The sequence below is a fragment of the Suricata suricatta genome, chromosome 5, assembly GCF_006229205.1.
Source record: "Suricata suricatta isolate VVHF042 chromosome 5, meerkat_22Aug2017_6uvM2_HiC, whole genome shotgun sequence".
Lineage (NCBI taxonomy): Eukaryota > Metazoa > Chordata > Mammalia > Carnivora > Herpestidae > Suricata > Suricata suricatta.
Genome location: NC_043704.1, coordinates 91934180 through 91958618, shown reverse-complemented (window position 1 = coordinate 91958618; position 24439 = coordinate 91934180). Strand labels below are relative to the sequence as shown.

The 24439-nt window shown below is 35.9% G+C and overlaps 1 protein-coding gene across 2 annotated transcripts in view; it reads right to left on the bottom strand.

Moving 5' to 3' along the window:
- SPATA16 (spermatogenesis associated 16) overlaps positions 1–24397 on the bottom strand; it is a 224994-nt gene extending 200597 nt beyond the window's left edge. The window contains exon 1 of one of the 2 annotated variants that reach the window (XM_029939862.1): positions 24308–24397. The gene's annotated coding sequence lies outside the window, so the exon portion shown is untranslated. Of the gene's footprint in view, positions 1–16775; positions 16938–24307 lie in introns of those variants that run through there. The other variant, XM_029939861.1, reaches the window with a different exon arrangement.
- Positions 24398–24439: the final 42 nt, after the last annotated feature.

Sequence of the window (24439 nt, the reverse complement as noted above, 5' to 3'; positions counted from 1 at the left end):
TGAAGACAAAAAGAAGACAAAAAAAATCTATCTCAATATTAATTTCCTCAGAAAGGCAGGTGGTCTAGAACTCATTATAAAATATACTGCTAACCTGCATAATAGACTTGGGAGTCTAAAGAAACCACAGCTGCTTCCTCTGAAAAGCTTCAGAAATATTGTAAGCACAATGTTTCCTCAATTTATTTCTTCTATTAGTAATGAAAATCTCAAGTTTAAACAGCTTTAAAGATAACTATTATTCAGAACTGATTTGATAGCAGAACATGACCTTCAACTTCACATTTTGTGTAGCCACATATTCATCTTGAGTCTACCGTATTAATACTTTTGTAGCAATATTATCAATGCTGTACTTCTATAAAGATAAGACATTTTCTTAAATCATTAATGTTCAAAAAATGTAAGAACTAATGGTCTTTAGATTCAAAGCCATACTATCTCTGATGCTAGGTTAGTTTCAAAATATAGAATGTCCTCAGACTTAGTAATTATGTAGCATAGTTGGATTCTATTTTTTGAGACTCTTTTACCTATCAGCTTCTGTCCTAGAAACAACTCTGTAGGATAGATAGGAATAAGAACCAACATTTTCCAAAGAAACTAAAGGATAGAGAGGTTAAGTTGCTTATCTATGTCATGTTATTGACATTGATAAGTATAATTGATCATTAGGTTTCTTAAATATTTATTTATTTTTGAAACTGAGAGAGAGAGAGCATGAGTGGGAGAGGTGCAGAGAGTAGGGGTGGTAGGAAGCAGACAGAGGATTTCAAGTGGGCTCTGTGCTAATAGCAGAGAGTCCAATGTGGGGTTGGAACTCACAAACCATGAGATTATAGCCTGAACCAAAGTTGGATGCTCAACCAAATGAAGCACCCAGGTACCCTGGTCATTAGTTTTCTAGTCTCTATAATAAAACCTGGATTGCGATTTCCTCCCTAAGACTTCCATTCTCTACTCCTAGACCTTTCCATTCTCTTCCTTTATTAGCAGGCTGTTCTTGAGGATAGCGAATGGTAGACTTACATCAGAACACAAAGAGAAGCGAAAAATGAGAGAAAGAAGGGCTGAGGATAATAAGATGGCAATGACATAAAAGCTAACATTTGTGCTTCTCATGCCCCACAAGGACGGTACCTGGCTGAAGTCTCAAGTTGCTTCTCAAAACTTAATAATTTTATTAAAGTTGTTGATCATTTTCTTTTGTTTGAAGATAGTAATTTTCCTATAGAGAAGTTTTAAAACACCCTGAACTTTGACCTGGTAATGATTAAATGATTTTTTTTTTTGAGAGGCAGAGTGCCAGCAGGGGAGAGGCAAAGAGAGAGGGAGATAGGGAATCGAAAGCAGGCTCAGAGCTGTCAGCACAGAGCCGGATGCAGGACCAGAACACACAAATCATGAGATCATAATCTGAGCCTGACCTGAGCCAAAATTGGAAGTGCTTAACCAACTGAGCCACCCAGGTGCCCCTGATCCAATAATTCTCAAGGAAAGTAAAGGACAAACCAAAACTATATATATGGGTGTAACCTTTGAGGTACTTTTCTCTCCCCTACCATTATATATTTGTGTCACCAGAAAGGGCATAGATGAAACACAGACATATCAAAAACCCTACTGTGATGGTCCAGATTATCTCACAGGAAAGCTCAAGTTTCAATAACTCCAGTAATAGCAGCGTTGGATGTTAATTTGTAAAAGTTTAATATTAGAATATTTCCCCAAAATTTATACTGACATATTAGAGTTGTGTGTCTATGGGGAAAAATACCTAAAAAAATAAAATTTTGCCAGTCTGTATTATGCTAAATATTTAAGAAGATCACCATGACTGGGAATCACAGGCCCCATTAACACAGCATTACTTTGTGCAAGGCTCTGTTTTCTTTTCTTCTCTTGGAATCATGGATGGCATCCAGCACATTTTTTGGACCATTGATGTGGCTAGTCATAATGGTGAGAGGAAAACTGTGTTAGTCATCACTCTACTTTTTGTTTGCTCTTGTACCATATATGATTTGGATTGAGTAAAAGTTAGCTTCAGTCCTTGAATTAGGATCTTTGGTAGATGGACACTAGAAATATACACCTATACTAAAAAGTTTCTTTTTAGTTTAGTAGCAAGATGTAGAAGTGGAAGTAGCACAACTCCAACACCCCACATAAGCATTCTATAGTTTATTTATTTATTTTAATGTTTATTCATTTTTGAGAGACAGAGAGTATGAGTGGGGGTGGGGCAGAGAGAGAGGGAGACACAGAATCTGAAGCAGGCTCCAGGCTCTGAGCTGTCAACACAGAGTCCAACGTAGGGTTCGAACTCGCGAACAGTAAGATCATGACCTGAGCTGAAGTTGGTGCTTTTAACTGACTGAGTCACCCAGGTGCCTGCATTATACAGTTTTTTAAGATGTTGCATGAAATTTTGAGTAAAATTTATAAACCACAATATGGCTAAATTCTGATACAGATGGATTCTTATGAATACTATAGAAATTATACTTGGGTTTTCTTGGTCTAATGCTTTTTGTGAAGCAAAAGAAATGTGGCTGTTGAAACTTGCTTAAAGCTTAAAATATTTGATTTTAAGGATTCATATTCATTCTACAATAGACTACAAAATATAAACAGGAATTGCTGGTGGGTGACCTACTCCAAAATTTTCATTGTATCTTCCAGGTATCTTTTCTAAGCTCTCTACTTTCAAGAACCAATGATTAAAATGTATCAGAATGTCTATAGTTGGTTGTAGTTAGTAACATTTTTAGCATCTACAGCAGCTTTACCTATCTCTTCTGCATTTATTTCACATTTCTTGAACACATATACATGTATGAACTTATCTTTATGACCATTTCTTCTAGAAGAAAATTGCTTTCCCACCCTTTCTCTCCCCCACCTTACTTCCTCCCTTCCTCTATTTTTCCTTCAAAGTGCCCACTCCAATATTCCTTCCCAAGCCCTTTTTCATTGCAAGATGGGAGGTTTTATTGCTCTAAAGAAACAGGCATTTGAATATTTCTGCATCAGTCCTTAAACCATTTATAGAAATCATAATTTTGGTCTTCAGTGCAGTTTTGTACAAGAAACAAAAAAAAAAAAAAAAAAGGGAAGAAAAAGTGTACGTGATCCACAGAGCACTCAGAAGGAATAAATCTGAGGGCAGATGTTTTGTTTTTAAACATCTGGAAGTTCAACTATTCTAAACTTATACAAGAAATAATAATCCAGGCCCCCTTTAAAAATCAGAATAAATATCTGAATATATCTGAATGTCTGAAAATGACCTAAATCTGCAGGCTGATAAAGTATGGTCCAGCCCAATCAATAATTTTCAATGTTGGCTACAAATCAGGTGACTTCAGCTCCAGATTTAGAGCCTATTCTTTATAAAAAATGTTGCATATCTCCAGAAGGGTTATGCAACTGCTCACTTATAGCTTTTTAAAAATATTATAAAACTCCATTTAAATAATCTGGAATTCAAGGCCTTTCACCACCTAGCCCAATGTGTGTTTCCAGACTTATTTAGCACTCCTTCTATAAACTGTTCTCAAGTCAAGCTGAACTTGTTACTTCCAAAAGATATTCATTTTTAGTCTGTCTCCTAAGAATTCTCCATCTTCCTGTTCCCACCTCATTCTACCTGTCCAAACCTAGCTAGAAATTATCCATCTCTCCCTCCTCAGTCTATCTAAAACATTTATACCACTTATTTTCTACACTGGAGTTATGCATTAAATGACTTATTTTTTTTCCAATGATCTCCCTAAAAGCAGAAATATACTTTACTTATCTTCACATTATTTCAGCACTTTGCATAGAGTAAGCATTCAATAGATGTTGATCAATATGGATGCTGTGAATCAAAGGCTAATTTACACATTTTAAGAGAAGCAAAATTGGACTTTTACAAGGATACAGCCTGTAACTTTGCAAAAGTTGTTTCTGAGGTGTTTTGGTAGATTTAAATTTTTTTTTAATTTTAAATTTGGTCCTAGATAAAGTACATTTTCTTCTTTGATAGTTCAAGTGAATCATGTACCAACTAGATTTAAACTATCAACCTCTTCATTTTTTTTTTTAGTAGTTAAGTTGATTAACATGACATTAGTCAGTGTTCCTGAGGCACTGAGTTACACTTTAATCATTACTTCAATAAAAATACTTTTAGAGAAAACTATTAGACAATCATTATGTCAAAGAAGTATTCACTGATAACATTCTGTAAAAATGCCCAGTCTTTAATTTAGCAGATAGCACTGTAAAATTGATTTTCTCATAGACACATACCTTAAGAAAGATCTCCAGCAAATATTTATATGAAACATTAGAACAACTCCAAGGTTTCATAATAAATACAGGTACAAGAAACAAAGAGAGGTTAATGTTCAACCATTTCCAGGGAGTAACCATTTAAATATATCCAGTAGATTTTCAACACATTTCTTTTTTTTCTTCAAACATTTTATCAACCACTCTTTTCCATGTGGGAGTTTCCATTGCTTCATCAATACAATCAGTGGTTTATATGGCTACTAGCACCACAGATTATTTATTAGAATTTTGATTGAAATAGACAGTTCAAACATAGGCAATTCAGAAAAAGAAAATCCTTAAAAATATGCGCTGAAACATTCAACATCACAGTTGCTATGGTTTTCTTTCTTAAAAAAAAGGAAAAGGATCTAATTTTAACTTGCAGTTAAATGTAACCAGAGAAACATTATGAGAAAAAAACATTTTGCTTGTTAGTCCACTAGTACACCTTGATATTTTCAAAAACACACTAAAAATATTTCTTCAATAATTATGCATTGAACACCTACTATGAGCAACACATTGTAATCAGTAAAATAAAGGGAGCTAAAGATGACCAAGACAGGGTCTCAGTATTCTGGAGCTCATAGCTGGAGGTAGAGGTGGAACACGGGGAGGTCAGATGTATAAACAACTGTATACACAAGAGACACTCTCTTATTACACTGGAAGCTACTGGAGAAGTGGAAATGTGTCACAATCCTTTTCCTTCAGAGCCTGGAATATAATAGGCGCTCAATGCACATTTGTTATTCAAATGAGTGTGTGGCTGAGGTGAGTACTATGGTAGCAATAATGGACGTGCTTCTGTGGGAAAATGTGACTGATGTAGTTTCAAGACATTTGCTTTTTGGAACAGGCAGAATGAGAGGTGTCCTTATTCAGGCAATTTCTTTTCTTTTGTCCAAGTACTCATTAGGAATAGTCATCATTATCAGAAGGGAGAATGAATTTGGCTCATAATGCTTGCTAAGAAATACAAGAGAAAGCACACCATGTAGTATCATATAAATAATAATAGCAACCAACAAGTACTCCCAGTTTATAAAGTTATCTCTTTGGGGGGGGGGCACCTGGGTGGCTCAGTTGGTTAATCATCCAGCTTCAGCTCAGGTCATGATCTCATGGTTCCTGGGTTTTAACTGCACTTCAGGCTGTGCACTGACAGCTTGGAGCCTGGAGCCTGCTTCAGATTCTATGTCTCCCTCTCTCTCTGCCCCTCCTCTGCTTGTGCTCTCTCTCAAAATAAATTTAAAAAACATATTAAAGTTATCTCATTGAATTATCTTATTTGTTTCTCACAACTTTTTTTGCCTAAGTATTATTACCTTCATTTTACTAACAAGGAAACCAAAAAATCAAACAACTTGAAAGAGATCACCAAGAGAGTTTTCTATATCTAAGTTTTGAACTCAGAATATCTGCTGTCAAATTCAATTCCTTTGCATTGTATCACAATTTGATTTGGATTTGTACTTCCCCTACCTTGCCCTTTAAAAAAATTTAATAATCAGGTATTAACTTTACAGCTTTTTCATTGAATAGAACTCCATTTAAAATGGTAACGAAATGCACTGGCAATTTCTGGTTAGCAAGTATATGAACCAAATTTGGATCTACTTCACTAGCTAATTAGTTGCAACCCTAAGTGTGGCCATGTTACATTCCAGCAGTCATTCAATTTGGAAAACAATGATGTGGACATTAAACTACCAGGATTCCAGGAATTTCAAACTTGAAATTACCAAGCAATTTGATGATCACTAAGTCACCAAACGGGAATAATGGCATCAAAGCAACTGTACTTCTTGTATCTGGTACACTGTAAACATTTGTCATGCTGCTTTGAAAAGAGATTTAGAGGATGTGAGGGCGATCTGGCTGCGACATCTGTCACCTCATTGATCGCCAGGGTTGATTCGGCTGATCTGGCTAGCTAGGCGGGTGTCCCCTTCCTCCCTCACCACTCCATGTGCGTCCCTCCCGAAGCTGCGGAAGCTGCGCGCTCGGTCGGTCGAAGAGGACGACCATCCCCGATAGAGGAGGACCGTTCTTCGGTCAAGGATATACGAGTAGCTGCGCTCCCCTGCTAGAACCTCCAAATGAAAAGAGATTTAGAAAGGTGGCTTCAACGTATTTTGTAGTAGAAAGAGCATTCAGGTTTGAGTTGCAAGAAAGGTTTGAATTCTGGATATATTACTTATTAACTGAACATTCTGGGAGAAATTATCCAACTTCTCTAAGCTTTATTTTGCTCTTCTGGAAATGGGAATGATTGGATATATGGGAATTATGGGAGAATCAAATGAAACAATTTATGCAATGGCACATACATTAAGAGAAAACATGAGGCCATTGCACAAGCAGCTTCCTGGAACATCCCTTGGTTTTCAAAGGCTAAACCCTTTTGTCTGGATCCCATGTCTCTATCCTTTCAATGATTGTCATATGTTATCATTGTGACCTTTCCATATCACCTCTCCTCTCTTGCTTAATTCTGTTGATGTGCACATTAATCTAGCAACACCTTTTTAAAATTTTATTTTAGATAGAGAGAGAGAGAGGGAGAGGGGAAGAGGGAAAGAGGGAGGGAGGGAGGAAGGAGGAGAGAGAGAGAGAGAGAAAATCTTAAGCAGGCTCCCAGCATGAAGCCTAATGTGGGGCTAGATCCCATGACCCTGGATCATGATCTGAGCTGAAATCAAGAGCTGGAGGTTAACCCTACAGAGCTACCCAGGCACCCACAGCAGTACTTTTAAGAAAAACAAATAAGCAAACTTCCCTGCCTCCACATCTTCCTGCTGCTATCCCCTGTTCTGCTTCCATCCACTGCAAAATGGCTGAAGATAATTTTTTATATTCTTTGCATCTGCCTTTTCATCACATATTCTCTTCCCAAGCCACTCTCTTCAGACTTTGGTCCCTACCATTCCATTAAGACTGCTCTTGTACAAAGAAATAACAGGGAATATGATCAGCGGTATTTTAACAGCCTCATATGTTGACAGATGGTAGCTACACTGTGGTGAGCACAGCATACCATATAGAGAAGTTGAATCACTATGTTACACACCTGAAACTAATGTAACATTGTGGTCAACTATTTAAAAAATTTTTAAAGAAAAGAAAAATTTTAAGAAAGGGTCCTCAATGATTTTCCTCTTGCCCTAGGCTCAAAGCATGAAGCAGCACTCTTCAGAAGTGACACCCTTTAGCAGCACACTTAAAAAAATTTTTTTAATGTTTATTTTTGAGAGAGAGGGAGAGAGAGAGAGAAAGAGAGAGAGAGAGAGCGCACACACACAAGCCAGGGGGATGGGAAGCAAGATAGCAAGAGGGACAGAGGATTCAAAGCAGTCTCAGTGCTGACAACAGAAAGGCCTATGCAGGGCTCAAACCCATGAACCACGAGATCATGACTTGAGCTGAAGTCGGACACTTGACTGAGCCACCCAGGTGTCCCAGAACACTTCTCATCTTCTATGGCACGATGCTCTTCCTTTTTGCTTATTTCACTGGCCCTATATTCTCAGGCTTCTGGGTTGGCTTTTCCTCTTACGTTCCATCTGAGAGCTGGAGCCATTTCTTTTCTCCAACTACATTGTCTCCATAGGTGATTTGTCCAGGCCTATAGCTTCAAATGTCATCAGATGCTCTTAACTCTAGCCCCTGGATACTCTCAGAATTTCAAAATTGTATACCCAACTATCTATGTGACATCTTTGCTTGAATTGTCTAACATGAATCTTAAAATTAAGCCCAAAACAAATCTCTTAATTTCCATTCCCTCAAACTACCCCGCTTTGGTCTTCCTCATCCCAGTATATTCCCTCCACCTCCCCCACTCCCCCAACATCCATCCAATTGATCAGGATAGGACTTTACAAGTTATCTTTGATTCCATTCCCTTTTTTCCACTTACACATCATCCTCCAATCCATCAGCAGGTCCCATGGACTCTTTCTTTCAAAGTTCCACCTCTTTGCATATCCATGACCATACCTTCCTCTAGGCCCCAAGATCTCCTGCCTAGATTATTACAATTGCTTCCTCCCACACACAGCAATACAAATCATCCTTTTAAATGAAAATTGGATACCACCACTTCCTGCTTAGAACATTTCAAGGGCTGCCTACAACCCCTGGAACAGAATACAAATCTCTTATGCCTCTTCTCCCTCTGAAAACTCATTATGTCTTTCCTCCCTTTTGTACTATGTTCCAGCCATTTAGCTTTCATTCTATTCTGCTAATTTAGCAAATACCTTCTTACCTTGGAGCCTTTGTACTAGTTGGGCTGGAATGTTTTCTTTACTGTGTTTCATGTTACTTAGATTATAGCTTAAATGTTATCAAAGAAACCTTTCATGATGAATTAAAGTAACCACCTCCAGTCATATATCTACTTCTAATCTCTCCATATCACTTGTTACAGTGATATTTACTTATGTTTCATTAGTGTCTCTCTGACACTTGTGAGAACATAAGCTCAGTGAGAGAATGCATCATGAAACTGAGTTCACTACTGTATTTTCAGAATGTGCTTGACATGGAATAAGTACACAATAAATATTTGTTGATTGGACAAATGGAAGATTATATCTTATTGCACATTTCACAAAGAACTCAAAATTATCTTTGCCCCTCCCCCCTTGCTGTACCACATTACAAAAGCTTAGACAGTTTAGTTGAAAGTCACCTAAATAGAAGCCAGCTGGCTTCACCATTGAAAGCTTTTCCAGGCACTGTGTCATCCTGATTCTTTTATTCTCTTCCTCCCTTCCTCCCTCCCTTCCTTTCCCTCCCCCCTCCCCTCTCCTCTCCTCTCCTTTACTATCCCCTTCCTTCCTCTTCCTTCCTTCCTTCCTTCCTTCCTTTCTTTTCTTCATTCTTCTATTTTTATTGTTTGCTACTTTAAGTCAATAATATTTATGACACATCTACCATGGTCTCTGCTAGTTTAATCTAGTTTAATCATTGTTAGGGAACAAATGATTTATTTCCCTGATTCTTTATTGTCATAAAGTATGGCTCATATAGAACCAAAAGCATTAGAAAATGAAGACCTTTTTGGGAAAGTGATTTTGGTCCAACTTGCTATCTTTACAGGTGTAGTCCATGGGGGCATGACTGTACCTCACTAGTCTTTAGTTTAATGATTGTACAAAACAATAATTCATTTGCTATAGCAGGTAGGGAAGTAATGTTTCAGCGCACCTCACAGATCTTTGGCTGCATTTTTTTAAAAAACGTTTATTTATTTTTTTAGTAATCTCTACATCCTATGTGGAACTCAAACTCACAACCCCAGATCAAGAGTCATAGGCTCTTTGGACTGAGCCAGCCAGGCACTACTTGCTACATTTCTCTTTGAAACATAAATATAATCAGCTTGTCAAATTCATGGATATCCTTAGAGAAAGTTTAAATTTTGTTCTGTTTCTTGGCAAACATTGCTCTGTTCTTTTATTGAAGTCCTCCAGGTTCCATTTACTTAAGAGACCAAGACTATACAGATGTGTAAAGGAATTTTTCTTCCTTTAACTTTGGTCACCTCTTTAATTCTGTTGATACAGTTCTTAATTCTTAGATTTTCACATTTTATTTCTTAAATTATAATTCAGAATTGTAGGAGGAGAGACTTTCAACATACTCATATCTAATCTTATTTTGGTGATGAAGAAATGGGTTCTTGGGCAGGTGACATGACCTGCTCATGATCCCTCAACAAATCAATGCTTATGAACCAGACCTTGCAGCTCTCACAGTTCTTTCTACCTATTCCACTGCCTCCCACCATAATACACAAAGTGAATGATTATCACAATTGCCATTTCCAAATAAAAAATTGGATAGCTCAGTGTTTGTTTGTAGAGTCAAAAAATTAATGAACAGTAACCATGAAGATTTTATATTTTTTAATGTTATTTATTTTGAGAGAGAGAGAGAGTGAGTGAGCAGGGGAGGTGCAGAGAGACGGAGAGGGAGAGGGAGAGAGAGAGAGAGAGAGAGAGAGAGAGAGAGAGAGAATTCCAAGCAGGCTCCATGCTGTCAGCACAGAGCGAGACGCAGAGCTTAAATCCATGAACCATGAGATCGTAACCTGAGCCCAAACCAAGAGTCGGACTTTCAACTGACTGAGCCACCCAGGCACCCTTAATATTTTTTGATATACCCTTTGAATTACTTAATTGTTCTCAAACATATTTTAAAGTTTAATCTATCCAGAAGTGGGAACTCTATGTTAAAAAAGAAAAACAAAACAAAAACCCCAACTTTCTATTGGCAATAATTTAAATTTATGGAGAAGTTATAAGAATAATATTGAGAACTCTCAATTGCTCTTTACCCATATTTGCCAACCAGTTTTAAACATTTTGGCCACATTTATAATTCTCTCCCGTCTGTGTGTGTGTGTGTGTGTGTGTGTGTGTGTGTGTGTGTTTAATGTAGTATTGACATGAATAGACAGATACACACACATATATATATTAGTTATTCTTTTGGACTCATTTGTGAGTAATTTATATACATCATGCCTCATTAGCCCTTATTAATTCTGTCCACATTTCCTAAGCTCAATAATTATCTTACATAACACAATATATTTATCAAATTTATTGACTTTAACACTGATACAATATTATTGTCTAAACTATAGCTCTGATTCAAATTTTGTCAGCTATCTTGATAATATTCTTTTAATATTTTTCCCTCCAGTATAAGACTTGGTCTAAGGTAACGTATTGCATGTAGTGGTCATGTCTCTTCAGTATCTTTTGCTCTGGAACAGTTCCTCGGCCTTTTTTGTCTTCTATGGCATTGACATTTTTGAAGAGTCAGCCAGTTATTTTATAGAATCTATCTCAATTTGAGTTTGTCTGAAATTTCTACATGATTAGGATTAGGTTAAGCATTACCAGTCAGAATACTATAGAATGGTCAACATGTTAGATTTCCTGGTTGCAACTTAAAAGTAGTCACTGGGGAGACACTTTGAGACCATGCAATTACTCTGCTCCTCATCAAACTTCCCTCTCTCAGTTTAGCATCCACCGATGATTCTTGCCTGACCAATCTTAACTATGATGATTGAGAGATGGTGATTTTCTCTTCCCAATTTACAGTATTACTAGAATGCTTAGATGGAGGGTTGACCACCACTAAAGTATTTGATAAAAACATGTATTTTTCAGAAATATTCTATTGTTTCTTGACAATATGTATCCTCATTTTTTTAAAAAAAGTAAAACCTGTGCTTTCAAGAAACACAGATTAAGTAAAAGTGTACAATAACATTTAAGTAATAGGCATTGCTTTATTTTAAAACATTTAAAAATATAAAAACTAAATCTTTAGCAATAGAAGGGAAGCACAGGGCATAACTACTCAAATTCCGTCATTTTGGAGATAAGTGCAAAGAAGGCACATCTCAATTTGATGGTAACAGTTAAGACCTGAAGTTGGTCTAAAGGCTGTGGTTCTAGATTTCCATCATATCCACATTACTTTAAGTGTAATAAAAACTTACTTGCTAAAAACAGTATCTTCATTAGTTGGAAGCAAAAACTCACATTGCATCAAGATAAGAATAGATTGACATGGTGACTTAAAAATATCTACCTTTTAAGAATTCATTAATTCATTCAATTGTTCATTCATGATTGACTAAGCAACTGCTGTCTGTCATGATCTGTGTCAGCACCAGGATGCAATGTTGAACCAGAAATCATTTCTACTCTCAAAGAGTTTATGATTCAGTGGGAGATCCTATGTTAGTATGCATCAGAATCCCCTGAGGCCTATTCGGTTCCAGGCCCCACAGATTTTGACTCACTAGGTCTGGGGTGATGCATAGGTATCTGCATATTTAGTAAGCGGAGGAGAGCTAGAGCAGAAATACAAGAGGTCCAAAGCATTAATATGGTTCTTATATATGCACTACCTCCTGACTCTCCCACTCCACCCTCCTACCACTTGATATTAAATGTATTAATAAAATAAATAAATAGGTGAAAACCATGCCAAACTATAAAATAAATTTATAAAATGTTCAACAGGGTTCAGGCATTATTATGATAACTACTTTTTTGAAGTGTTAAATGCTAGACCAAATTTTTTCAGAAAATTATTTTGGGTAATGCTATTTACAGGTGCCCTAAGCATGCTCATGATCAGTCTATTCCAGGGGAGTCTGAGACAGTGGTCTGGTGAGCATGCTGGCCCTGGGCCAGTGTATTTTTATGCTTCATTTTCCTGAGGTACAACTGGTCCCTGAGCGGCACTGATGAAGCAGAATGCCAGGAAGATAGAGGCTGCGTTAGCTGTTGATGCTAAAGAAACATTTAAGGTCTTACCTTTCCCAAAATGAAGTTTATAAGAATGGATTATTGGTATCATTTATCCATTTAGTAAACAAACACTTGTTGGGATCCTAATAGGTGAAATTATTGGGCTAATTCCTTGGGGATCACGAAGATGAACAAAATGGACTCTGCTTCATAGAAGCTTGAAAGCAAGAGATAAGAGCTGTTATCTGTCTTTTCTGGGAGGGTGTTCCAAGCTTAAGAATCAAAGTAGCATAGAGGACAGGGCATGCCTTTTGGACTTAGAGAGATAGGGGTTCAAATGCTAACTCTGCTTCTTGTTGAAGAAACTGTTTAATTTGATGGATCTTTGTTTCTTCATCTATAAAACATGAAAATGAATTCATTCCTCATAGGGGTGATTGAGGATTAACAACACGTGTTAGAGACTAATGTATTATCTAGCACATAATAACGCTCTACAAAGGGTAACTATTATGGTGTTAAATATAGTGTGTATGCTATATTATGCACAAAATATAAACATAACAATATTTTCAGAAAAACACACTAGTAATGTTTAATTATCATTACTTTGCTTTACACTGTGAAACTGTTTATATGAACACACACACACACAATTTTTCTTCCTAAATTTCAACAGGTTGGCAATTAGTATTTCTACAAAAAAATGAATTTCATGACATTTCCTCCATGAGGAATTTGTGTCCTAGAGAGCAGTCAGTAAAATAAGAGAATACCAATCACAAATAGAGAGAGTTGATCTACTTTCCATTGTTCTCATACACGCCTAACCAAATACTATATGATCTCTAAAATGGCTACACCATAGGTAATGAGTGAATAGTTAATATTTGCCACTCTTACCTCACAAGTAGAATCTGAGGCATGAAGATGAGACTGCTCCTAAATTATTTCCCCCTGAGGCTGAACTGAATGTTTATCTTCACCTAAGATCATTATGAATCTCTGTACCTTTTAGAGTAGAGGTGAAGATAGCAGAAAGTGAATATAGAAATCCTTTAATCTCCCAACATATAATAAAATGTCACTGTTGTCATTTATACTAGTTTCTAATATGTTTACAATGCATTTCAATTAACAATTCCTAAACTGTCCTTCCTATTAGAAGGGTCACTTTAACCCTTCAGAAGCTGCTGGATAAGACTGTTCACACGATTTGTCTGAGATCAGTGGCATAATGTTGTATCTCACCATAGAACCTGATAGGGAAGAAGAAGAGGAAGAGAAAGATATCTATTTACCTATCTATGCATGTCAATCCATTTCACATCAATGTTCCAGTCAAAAGTAGGGTTTACCTAATTTCTTTCAAGATTTTCAGTTTGATATTTTACTAAAGATGATGTAGCTATCAGGTACTTCCAAACAGAACTCTTTGGATCTTGTATATATTTAAGTTGTTGCACAAATAATTTTTTTATATTTAATTTGACTTCACTGCCTCCCTTTTGAAGGCAGCAGACCCCATTTATAAGCCTGTGACTACTGTTGGCTGCTGTCTTTCTTCCCAGTGAAAGGTACAAGTTGGTAAGTAGCACACATCTTCCCTTCACCCCCTCCATACCCCTCTACCTCAGGCTCAAGTTGCTGAAAGCACAGATCTCCTCTTACCCATTTCCAGGTTTGAAACACATAGCCTCATTTCGAAGTATAGTCAGTTTTCCTCTACCTTCCTCTGGAGTATAAAAAGGGAGGAAAGGGAAGGAAGAGGTCTCTCTGTGTACCTCCCCACCCCCCCCCATACACACTACACTGTCCCTTATCCCTCTAAATAAAGAAAAATACAGGTATAGATAATGAAAAATAATAATTTAATTTCTTCCTTCTATAGTTTTTAGTGTTGTTTTTCGAAGATTTCTTTTGAATCTTTTTCTAGTATAAGTAATGATATTTATTTTGCAGAAATGCATTTGTCTGAGGGATAAATTAATTTTAGGATTAAGATAGAGGAGATATCAACATAGTTTAGAAATACATTTTTTTACTTGTTCAATCAGGTTTCAATTACACTTAATGAAGATTTACAGGTTTATGGAATTGAGAAATATTTGAAAACTGCTTATATATTAATTATCCACTAATATTTTCCTAATTAATCTTAGAAAAAGAGAACCATGAAATCAAAGAATTGCTTACAAAAAAAAGCTTTGATGTGTATCAAACTTAACACAAAGCCATATTTTTTAAATTACTAATTTTTTCAATCTGAATCTGCCAAAATATATCATCAAACTATGTTACATGTCAGCTTCTGCTATGGGTGAAGGAAAGTAGTTTGCAACAGATCAGAACAGTTGTTGAGACAAAAACAGAAAAGCAGGATAAAATATCCGCTATTTCAGTGTACTAGGGTGCTGGGGAGGCAAGGAGGTATGGGCTGCAACCCAGCTTCAACATGGAACAGTTCATGATGAAATTATGATGAAATTCCATGTTATCTATCTAGTGAAGAGAGGGATGAGTTCATTACAGAGGAAGATGCATCTGAATCCTCTATAATATTCTATATATAATATATAGTCTTTAATAAAAATTATTAAGTGTGCTCTCCAGACTCTCCAAGATAACAACCAAGAGGCCAAAAGTTGACAATAGAAATGCACCCATAGATAAACATGATATTGGAGTTAGCTAAAGAATTTAAAACAACTCTAATTTTATGAATATACAAACAATAGAGGGTGACAAGATAAGAAATTAAAAAAAATTTTTTTAACCTTTATTTTTGAGAGAGAGAGAGAGAGAGAGAGAGACAAGCTCAGGCTCTGAGCTGTCAGCCCAGAGCCCAATGCAGGGCCCAAACTCATGAACCACAAGATCATGATCAGAGCCGACGTCAGATGCTTTAACCCACTGGGCCACCCAGGTGCCCCAAGGAATTTTACCAGAGAATTAGAATGTGTAAAGAAGGATGAAATGAAAATTCTACAACTGAGAAATACATATTCTGAGATTAACTCATTAGATAGATTTCACAAACTGATTTTTAGATGCAGTAGAAGACAAGATTAGCAAATTCAGGGAATAGTAGAAAATATCTAAATTTAAGCAGAACAGTGGAGTAATAAAAAACACAGAGAGGAACTTCAGAGAAATGTGGAATACAGTGAAAAAGTCTAACAGAAATATAGGTGGAACCCCAGAAAGAGCAGAGTGAGAATGAAGAAAAAACAAGGAAGATTTTCAGTAAGGAATGAGGAATATTATAGAATTAAATATATGACCATATATACATAAAAATGAATTTTGATTGTCAAATGACTATATAAAATAATAACGGACATGTTTCAACCAAGCTTAAAATATATGTAGAATTAAAAGAATGGCAATGATGACACAAAAGAGAAAAAGTAAATGGAATTTAAAAATTCTAATATTCTAAAATTAGTAGGAATTTGGAAAAAATCCTTTGTGTTGGATTGTAGTAAGCCAACGGTTCATATTCTAATTTGGGGGACAAATGTTGAAGAATAGTAAAAGAATGTATAACTAACAAATTAATTAAGAAAAAAACTAAATATTTTTGATTCATCCAAAAATAAATGCAAGAAATAAAAGAAAAAGTGTCAAATAAAAACCAGGTAACAATATGGTAGATATAAATTAATAAGTATCAGCAGTTACTTCAGATTTAAAGGTATTAAATATTCTAATTAAAAGTCTAAAGTTATCACACTGGAAAAAGTATGAACCCTAGCTATATTCGGCTTATACTAGAAATACAGAAACATAGGAAGGTTAAAAATAGAACTATGCACAAGGACATAGCATGTTAATATCAACTAGGACAATGGGATGGCTCTAACTCATATCAGACAAAGTAGACTTTATAGTAAGGAGCACTACTAGACATAAAGAGGGTGTGGTAGTTATTAATTTATTATCTCTCAACTCCAAAAGTATCCTTCATCCACTTTTACTGGAATTGAATTCTGCATACCACACTTCTTTTTCCAGCTGGCCACCAATAGAGGGTACCAGAGAAACACTGCAAAACAGCAAAAAAAAGAGAGGACTTTTCCTTCTAGTGCTTTGTTTCAACCAGTAGCTTGTGGATCTATCTAGGCAGCATTTTGCAAGGGTCCAGGCAGCATTTACCTCTGCTGTTGTAGCCTTCACAAAAGGGGTCTCTTTGGCAAGTTTCTTCATCACATCCCCAGTTTTCTTCCAGTTTCCAGGCAAGGAAGTCTTATTTTAGTTACTATCAGTGGGCAGAGTTCCAGGGGCAGCTACATTCTCTGCTCAGAGGTTTGAATCCTTAGCCTTGCAGAACCTTCTCTAAGGTTCTACATTCCTTTTGGATTACTTTCTCTCAGCTCTAAGAGGAGTAGCCTGCTTGCTTTAGGCTGTATATAATCCTTGGAGTTCTCTTTCTACTCATTTTAGTAGTTAGTCACTTTTTAATTCAGTTAACGATTCTTTGTAGTAAATCTATTTAATGTAGTTTCTGTTTTCTGACTGTGGCTTAACTGATATAGAAGGGTATTTTAAACAAAAAGGGGATTAGACTAGGAAAAGATAGTATAATTCTAAATCCGTATTCAGTCAATAACGTGGCTTTAAAATACATAAAGCAAAAAATTCACGGAAAATAAGAGGGCAAATGAACGTATCTCCAGTCATAGTAAAAATATTTAACAACTTTCTCAGTAGCTGGTTGAATTTCAGAAACCCTGGTCCTGAAAAAAAAAATTGAACTATGCACAAGGACACAGCATGTAACTATCAACTAGGACAATGAGATGAAAAGAAAAAAACTTTTAAGGACACAGACGTTCTGAGTAACACAATTAATTAACCAGACCCAACTGATACATGTAGAATCCTACATCAAAGAACATCATAATGTGCATTCTTTTCCAAATATACCTGAAACCTTTACCAAAATTGAATATCTCTTAACTGTAAGTCAAGCCACAATAAACTTGACATTTTATATGGAAATACAAAGGGTCAAGAATAGCCAAGATAAACTTGAAAAACAAAACTGGAGAATTTAAGCAGCCAAATAATTGAGAATTATTACAAAGCTACAATAATTAAAGCATGATGGTTTTGATGCAAGCATAAACAATTAGACCACTTGAAAAGAATAAAAAGCTCAGAAATAGACCCACACATAAATGATCCGTTAATTTATGAGGAGAGTGACCCTGCCATGAAATGAGGAAAATTATGGTCTTTTAAATTAATGGTATTTGGCTAAGTTAAATGGAAAAAATAGATTTGACTCCTACGTTACATAATACATAAAAACTATTTCAAATACATTGAAAAACTAAACACAAAAGTCAAGTTCTTAGAAAAAAACAAAATATTTTCATGACTTTGGAGTAAGCAAAAATATCTTAGGCAGGACACAAATATTAATTGAAGTAGGTTACAAGTAATAACATTACTTCATTAAAATATTCCAAGAAGAAAATGAAAAGGCAGTTTGTGGAATAAGAGAAAATACTGGCAATACATAATATTTGACATGGACTAATTCAGAATATATAAAGGACTTATATAAATCAATAAGGAAAAGGCAGAAAATCTGATAGAGAATAAAAATTTTAGTAGATGTGTCACAAAGATTTCCAAATGGCTAATAAACTTATTAAAAAGTTTCCAACTTCATTAATTCATCAAAGAATGTAAATTGAAATTCCAGATTAGATGCAACCACAAATCCACCAGAATGACTAAAATAAAAAAGATAGACAATACCAAGTGTTGAAAAGTATACTGTGTAACTGGAACTATTACCTGCAGTTTATATGAATCCAAATTGGTATAACCACTTTGGGAAACTGGAAACACCCTGGTTTCTCCTATCCCCTATGTCTGGGTAATTTTTTTTTTCTCCTATAAGCCCAGCAGAAATGCATACTTAATGATAAAAAATACACATGGACAATAATGTTCTCAGTAGCACTATCCATAACAATAAAACATTAAAAATATTCCAATGTCAATCAACATTAGAAAAGGTACATAAATGGTAGAATATTTATACAATGAAAAATTGTTATATGGCAGTGGAATAAATGTACCACGAAATACAAACAACCACATGAAAGAATCTCACAAGTAAAATGTTGAGGGATACAAAAGAATGTACACTATGCAGTTTAGTTTTAAAAGGGTCAAAACTAATTTGTGGTGTTAGAAGTCAGAAAAGTGGTTACTCTTGAGAGGGTGGGTAGTAAGTGAAATGGGCCAGGAGGGAGTTCCTGGACCTACTGATATCACCATTTATTATCTATCTACCCATCCATAAATCTATTGATCTATATAAAACTGTGTATTTATAATTTGTGTACTTTACTATGTTATACATCAATAAAAAGTTTGTATTAAGAAAATGGCAGGCCAGGACAGCTTGAAATTTCACAAACTGCATAGGATATACAGAAGTTGTTTGCTGTCATTATCATAATTTTTTTAAGTTTAGTTATGGTGAAAGAAAAAAAAAGAAAATCCCTCTGTGCTTGCTCATTTATGACCAATCTCCTTACAACTGTTTGATATATTAATTGGTAAGTATGATGATCTGATGACCAGATCAATGACCTCAGGACCAACCTTATTTTAGTCAAAACTCAATCCTAGGGAAAAGATGGGAAGAAGGATGTCTCAACAGTGAGGACAGAGGGAGAGTTTTCAAACTATAGCTCTCTCCACCCCACCCCCAATTCCATCCCACTATTTCTGAGAGCATATTGTGGATAAGAAAGATCTGAAAGCATAAAAGGAAACTGAGAATCTCAATAATTGAGATGAAAAAATGAGTGGAAGACAGAGGTAGTCAGCTGCCATTGGAAGATAAGAAAAAGAACAGATGACCAGGTTAGTGTGGGTAGTAGTTGAACAAATTCTGTAACAACAATGTAACAAGACCCATGGAAGACAGAATCTCTGGGAGAAAAAGAGGGGAAATGGCAACCGTGTGAGAAGATAAAGCTTCAGTGAACTTCCGATTATCTGTACTTTTCTATAAGGAATTTGTCAATGAATGTATGGGCAATGTCTGAAGGGATTCTGTACATAGGTTGAAATGTTTAAATTCATTAATAGTGTTACTTTTTATTATTTAAAATTTTTTTTTAACATTTATTCATTTTTGAGAGGCAGAGCGTAAGTGGGCGAGGGGCAGAAAGCGAGGGAAACACAGAATCTGAAGCAGGCTCCAGGCTCTGAGCTCTCAGCACACAGCCCAATGCAGGGCTCAAACCCATGAGCCATGAGATCATAACCTGAGCCGAAGTCAGACCCTCAACCAACTGAGCCATCCAGGCGCCCCAGTGTCATTTTTAATGTACATAAAATCTTGCCCCTTAGGCTGGTATTGACCCTCATGTTTAACATAATGTTCCCTTCACTGTTAACTACATTAGTTAATATAAAAGATGGGGACATTAACTGATATCTGAACTTTTGAGAATCTTTAATTAAGCCTTGCCCCTAGTACATAGGGAGATTTAGATGCCTTCTATGTGTTCCTTCCTCTATTATTCTCCTTCCCTGTGCAGTATTCCATGGACTCTCAAGACACACACACACACGCACACACACACACACACACACACACACACACACACACCCCTACCTCCCAAGAGTGAAGACTAGGTATGTTCAGCCTAGGAATATACTGAGAGCTGACTATGGAGGCCATGGGCTATTACAATCCTTTTTTTTTTTTTTTTTTTTTTTTTTTTTTGTCTACAACTAAACTTTAGGTTTCCAAATGTCTGCTCTACAAGGATGTGAAGTGGTTATTATGTCATGGCTTTTATTCCTTACACCTTCATGTTAACAAAATTGAGCTGATTTCTAACAATTTAAATGCACACTTTTTTTGGAAGGGGGTGACAATACAATGTCTTCTTAAGCTATAACTTAGGTGATCTCTAAAGACATCATTGAATTCTTCTGCTTGAGTTATGCTGGCTAATAGGAATTTAAGTGATAACTAGTAGGAAAGCATTGAAGCATTCATGCATGTGAAATCAGATGAACACCCACAATGTGGAATTTCCTAAGGAAAGTTATTCTAGTGAAGAAATACAGGCCCAGGCTGAGTGCCAGTAACTTTTAAGCTAACATGTGGAGCTATCATCCTAATAAGTAACAACTAAAGGTGCCTAAAGTAAAGTAAGGCCAGCATTTTCAAGTCCATATTTTCAAGCACATTTAAAAAACACCAGCTTGAACAGAGCTATATACAATTCCCTTCCTCTGTGGAAGGAAATTTAATCTTAGTTTCTAAATTTTGGTTCCATATATCAATGCTTACTCTTGAAAGGCACATGTACAACTTACTTAAGTAAATCTTAAATAAACAAATATATTATTTACCTTAATAAATAGTAATGTGTCAATGAAATTATTTAATAAGCAATGTTTTATTATTTATTAAGATTTAATAACTCATTTACTTATGTAAATAGCCAGACAGAACAACTAATTCACCTGTGAAAAGAAATTAAAATCAAGAACTCTGATTTCTATTAGTAATTATAATAATCTTCCTGAAACATTTTATTTTAAATGATCTACTTAAAAACTATTTGGAACTATTGTATTTAAATCAATTTTCTACTTGTCATGCAATTCTAGGTTGCAATGTGATTTCAGCTTCTACTCATCAAGGTTAAAGGGACACATTCTAATACATATCCTGTGTCAAATCAGTTCAATTACCTTTCAAAGTGGCCTAAAATTGTGAAATGCCGGTGATTAAAATGCACGAATCTTGGATATTTCATACTAAGTGTATATCACATCATGCAGTATGTAAATAAAGTTATGCCCAAGGCTTTCTAAAAAGTAGAGGTAAAGCTGAATCTTTGCTATCATGTTTATTTTACAGCAGTTTTCCCATCATATGATTTAGGATGATACTGGTAACGATCATGGCCATTGGGTCCTCAGTTTCCTCGTTTACAAAATGGTGTTAATGATAATATCTGCCTCAGGTGGTTGTTGAGAAGAATAATAGAAGAAGGTTGCCTGATAATAGTAAGTGCTCAATAAATGTTAACTATTATAATATTGTTATTGTCATTTTTATTATTGCTGTTATTGCTCAGTAATTTTTAAAAATTGGACAATTAGGAAAATGTTCTTTCTACTGGACACCTGGATCATGCTCATTTATCATGTATACTTTTAAATTTAGCCAGAGCTATGATAAGTTATAGTCTCTCCTTCAGTGGTCTTTAAGCTAGACTGGTGTAGTATTTTATTTTATTAACATCCCTGAAAAAATTCAACAAGCCTCTTCATAGGTGCAAAATGTAATAACTTGAATGTTCCTTTCCAGGAAGATGACTCAATATATTTTACCTGAGTTAAGAGACAATACTTTGGGCTCCCGGATATAAAAGGATTTAAAAACCCTTGAGCATATGGTGTTTGTATGGTTTTTGTTACCATAGCCTACCTTTATTGGGACACCTATTTATCTATTTTCAACTGATGTGTCACATAAAAGAAAAATAGAGACAGAAATTGCAGTCAAATTCTAGAGAGAATGTTGTTTTAGTAGAGAGATGTGGTTTTAGTCACCGTGTCTTAATTTGAAAATATTCTCCTGCAGTAAGGAATAAACTGTGGGTTTATGACTAGAGATCAGTTGAAGGTTCTGTATCTCCTGATTAGGATTGATGTTCATTTGTTGTTTTCTTTTAAGTTGTAATCAATGTCCAATGTGCTAGTTTCACGTTCAGAAGATGAATAACTTTATGAACTAGGGCAGTTTCTTTTACAAGCAGTTCATTCTGAACAGTGGCAAAAAATAAATAAATAAATAAAAAGGTATTTTCCCTGAATGTCTTTTAAAGTTATTTCTCTCTGGAAATATCTTTAAAAATGACCAGACTGGAAGTTTTAGCCATTTGGTTATAATAACAATGATGAGTAGCAGACTGAGCACCGTTGAACAGGTACTTAAATGAAAAGTCCACTTTCGGAACAAATAAAAATCTCAGTTGTCTTGATTATGTACTTGTGTTGCACACCAGGGCAACTCACCAACTTAGGTTGGTTCTACGCACTTGAAAAAGAGGCTTAAAAATTATTTTAGACCTTTGTGAAACACTACCCAACATAATCTTGCTTTCAGTTGTATCCCTTTATCCTACATCAGAATCAATACTCCATTCCTTATTCAAATCAGGCCAATGAAGAAAGCTACAGAATGTGTACAGAGTTAAGAAGTTTGAAGATTCTGGTCCATCTCTTCCTTCCAGTACAATCTTTTTCTCTTCTCTCTTTACTTACCTTTTAATTTATAAAAATATTTGAGCTCTTGCCACACATGAAAAAACAAAAACAAAAACAAAATCCTGTAAAATATTATTATTGGGTCCTAATCAAGTTAATTTTTCCATTTGGGAAAAAACAGTCCGTCCAGCCTGCAATAATATTTAAAAGAGCACCTGACTGGCATCCAAGGTCTAACTGGTGAAATGTGAAAGATCCAAAGCCTTTGGTGTGCATAGTAACATTATTAGCACACTAAATTTAATCATAAAATGTTAAATCATCACAAGAAATACATTTTCATGCATTTATTTCAAACCAGTGGCTTACTGAAAATGGCAAACACTTAGCTGGTGTTTTAAAAACAGAGATCCTTACTGATACCTATAAATATTTTATAGATAAGGAACATGAAATTTTATTTTATTCATTTAAATTTTAGAGAGAGCACAGCAGGGAAGAAGGGCAGAAGGAGAGAAAGAATCTCAAGCCGGCTCCACACCCAGGACAGGGAGGAGAAGTGTGATGCCAGGCTTGCATAGGGCTTAATCTCACTACCCTGGAATCATGACCCCTGCCAAAATCAAGAATCAGATGCTCAACCAACTAAGCCACCCAGTCACCCCAAGGAATGTGAAATTTTAAACAAGGTTGACAGCTATTTTTCATTGCTCATGCTGAACCACCTTTGCATGGTAGCCTCCTTGAGAAAGACATTCATTCACAGATTCACTAATATACTGACTCATACAAGAAACAACACATTTTATGCAAGGCATATTAGAATACATGGATGGAAGACAATGGTCTGTGATTTCAAGAAAAAGAACTGATTATCTCGCTATCCTATTCAGCAGCATTCAGTATCTTCAGTCCACAGTCATATCATCAGTTACGAAAACAACAAACATCTTTTAGTGCAAATGATTAAAAAAATCTGGACTATGAAATAGTAATCATCTTTCACTTGGTTACAGGTAGACGTCTTCAAATTATACACTTTACTGAGGCATACAAGTTAGGATAAAACAAAACCACAAAAAAATCTGTTACTCGGAAACCAAGTAAGATCCCAGCCTTCCCTTTCTCATCAAAGTGGGAACGAGATAGGGCGGGTCAGTGACCGGGATAGGGAACCAACCACTTTGGAACTCCCCATCTTCCAACTGCCTGCATAATATGATTTCTTGTCTACTTATTAGTGTTACTACATGCAATCTTCCTTGTTCTTAGGGTGCGAAGGAAGACCAGAAGCCTCGGGTTTCCGGGTTTCTACAATTTACTTGAGCCTTCCCCTGAAGTTCAGCACCCTTCCTTCCCACCCAGCCAATAAAAGTGAAAAGTTTTAATTGAGCGCACTTGAACCTCTTCCTACTTACGCAGCTGTGGGTCAACCCGGAGGGGGCGGGGCGAAGCTCTGGACTCCTCCCAGATGCTACCTCCGCACAGGCCACGGTCCAAACGTCCCAATCTGAAGCCACGCGGGTCTGTGAGGCTCACGGGAGCGCGCA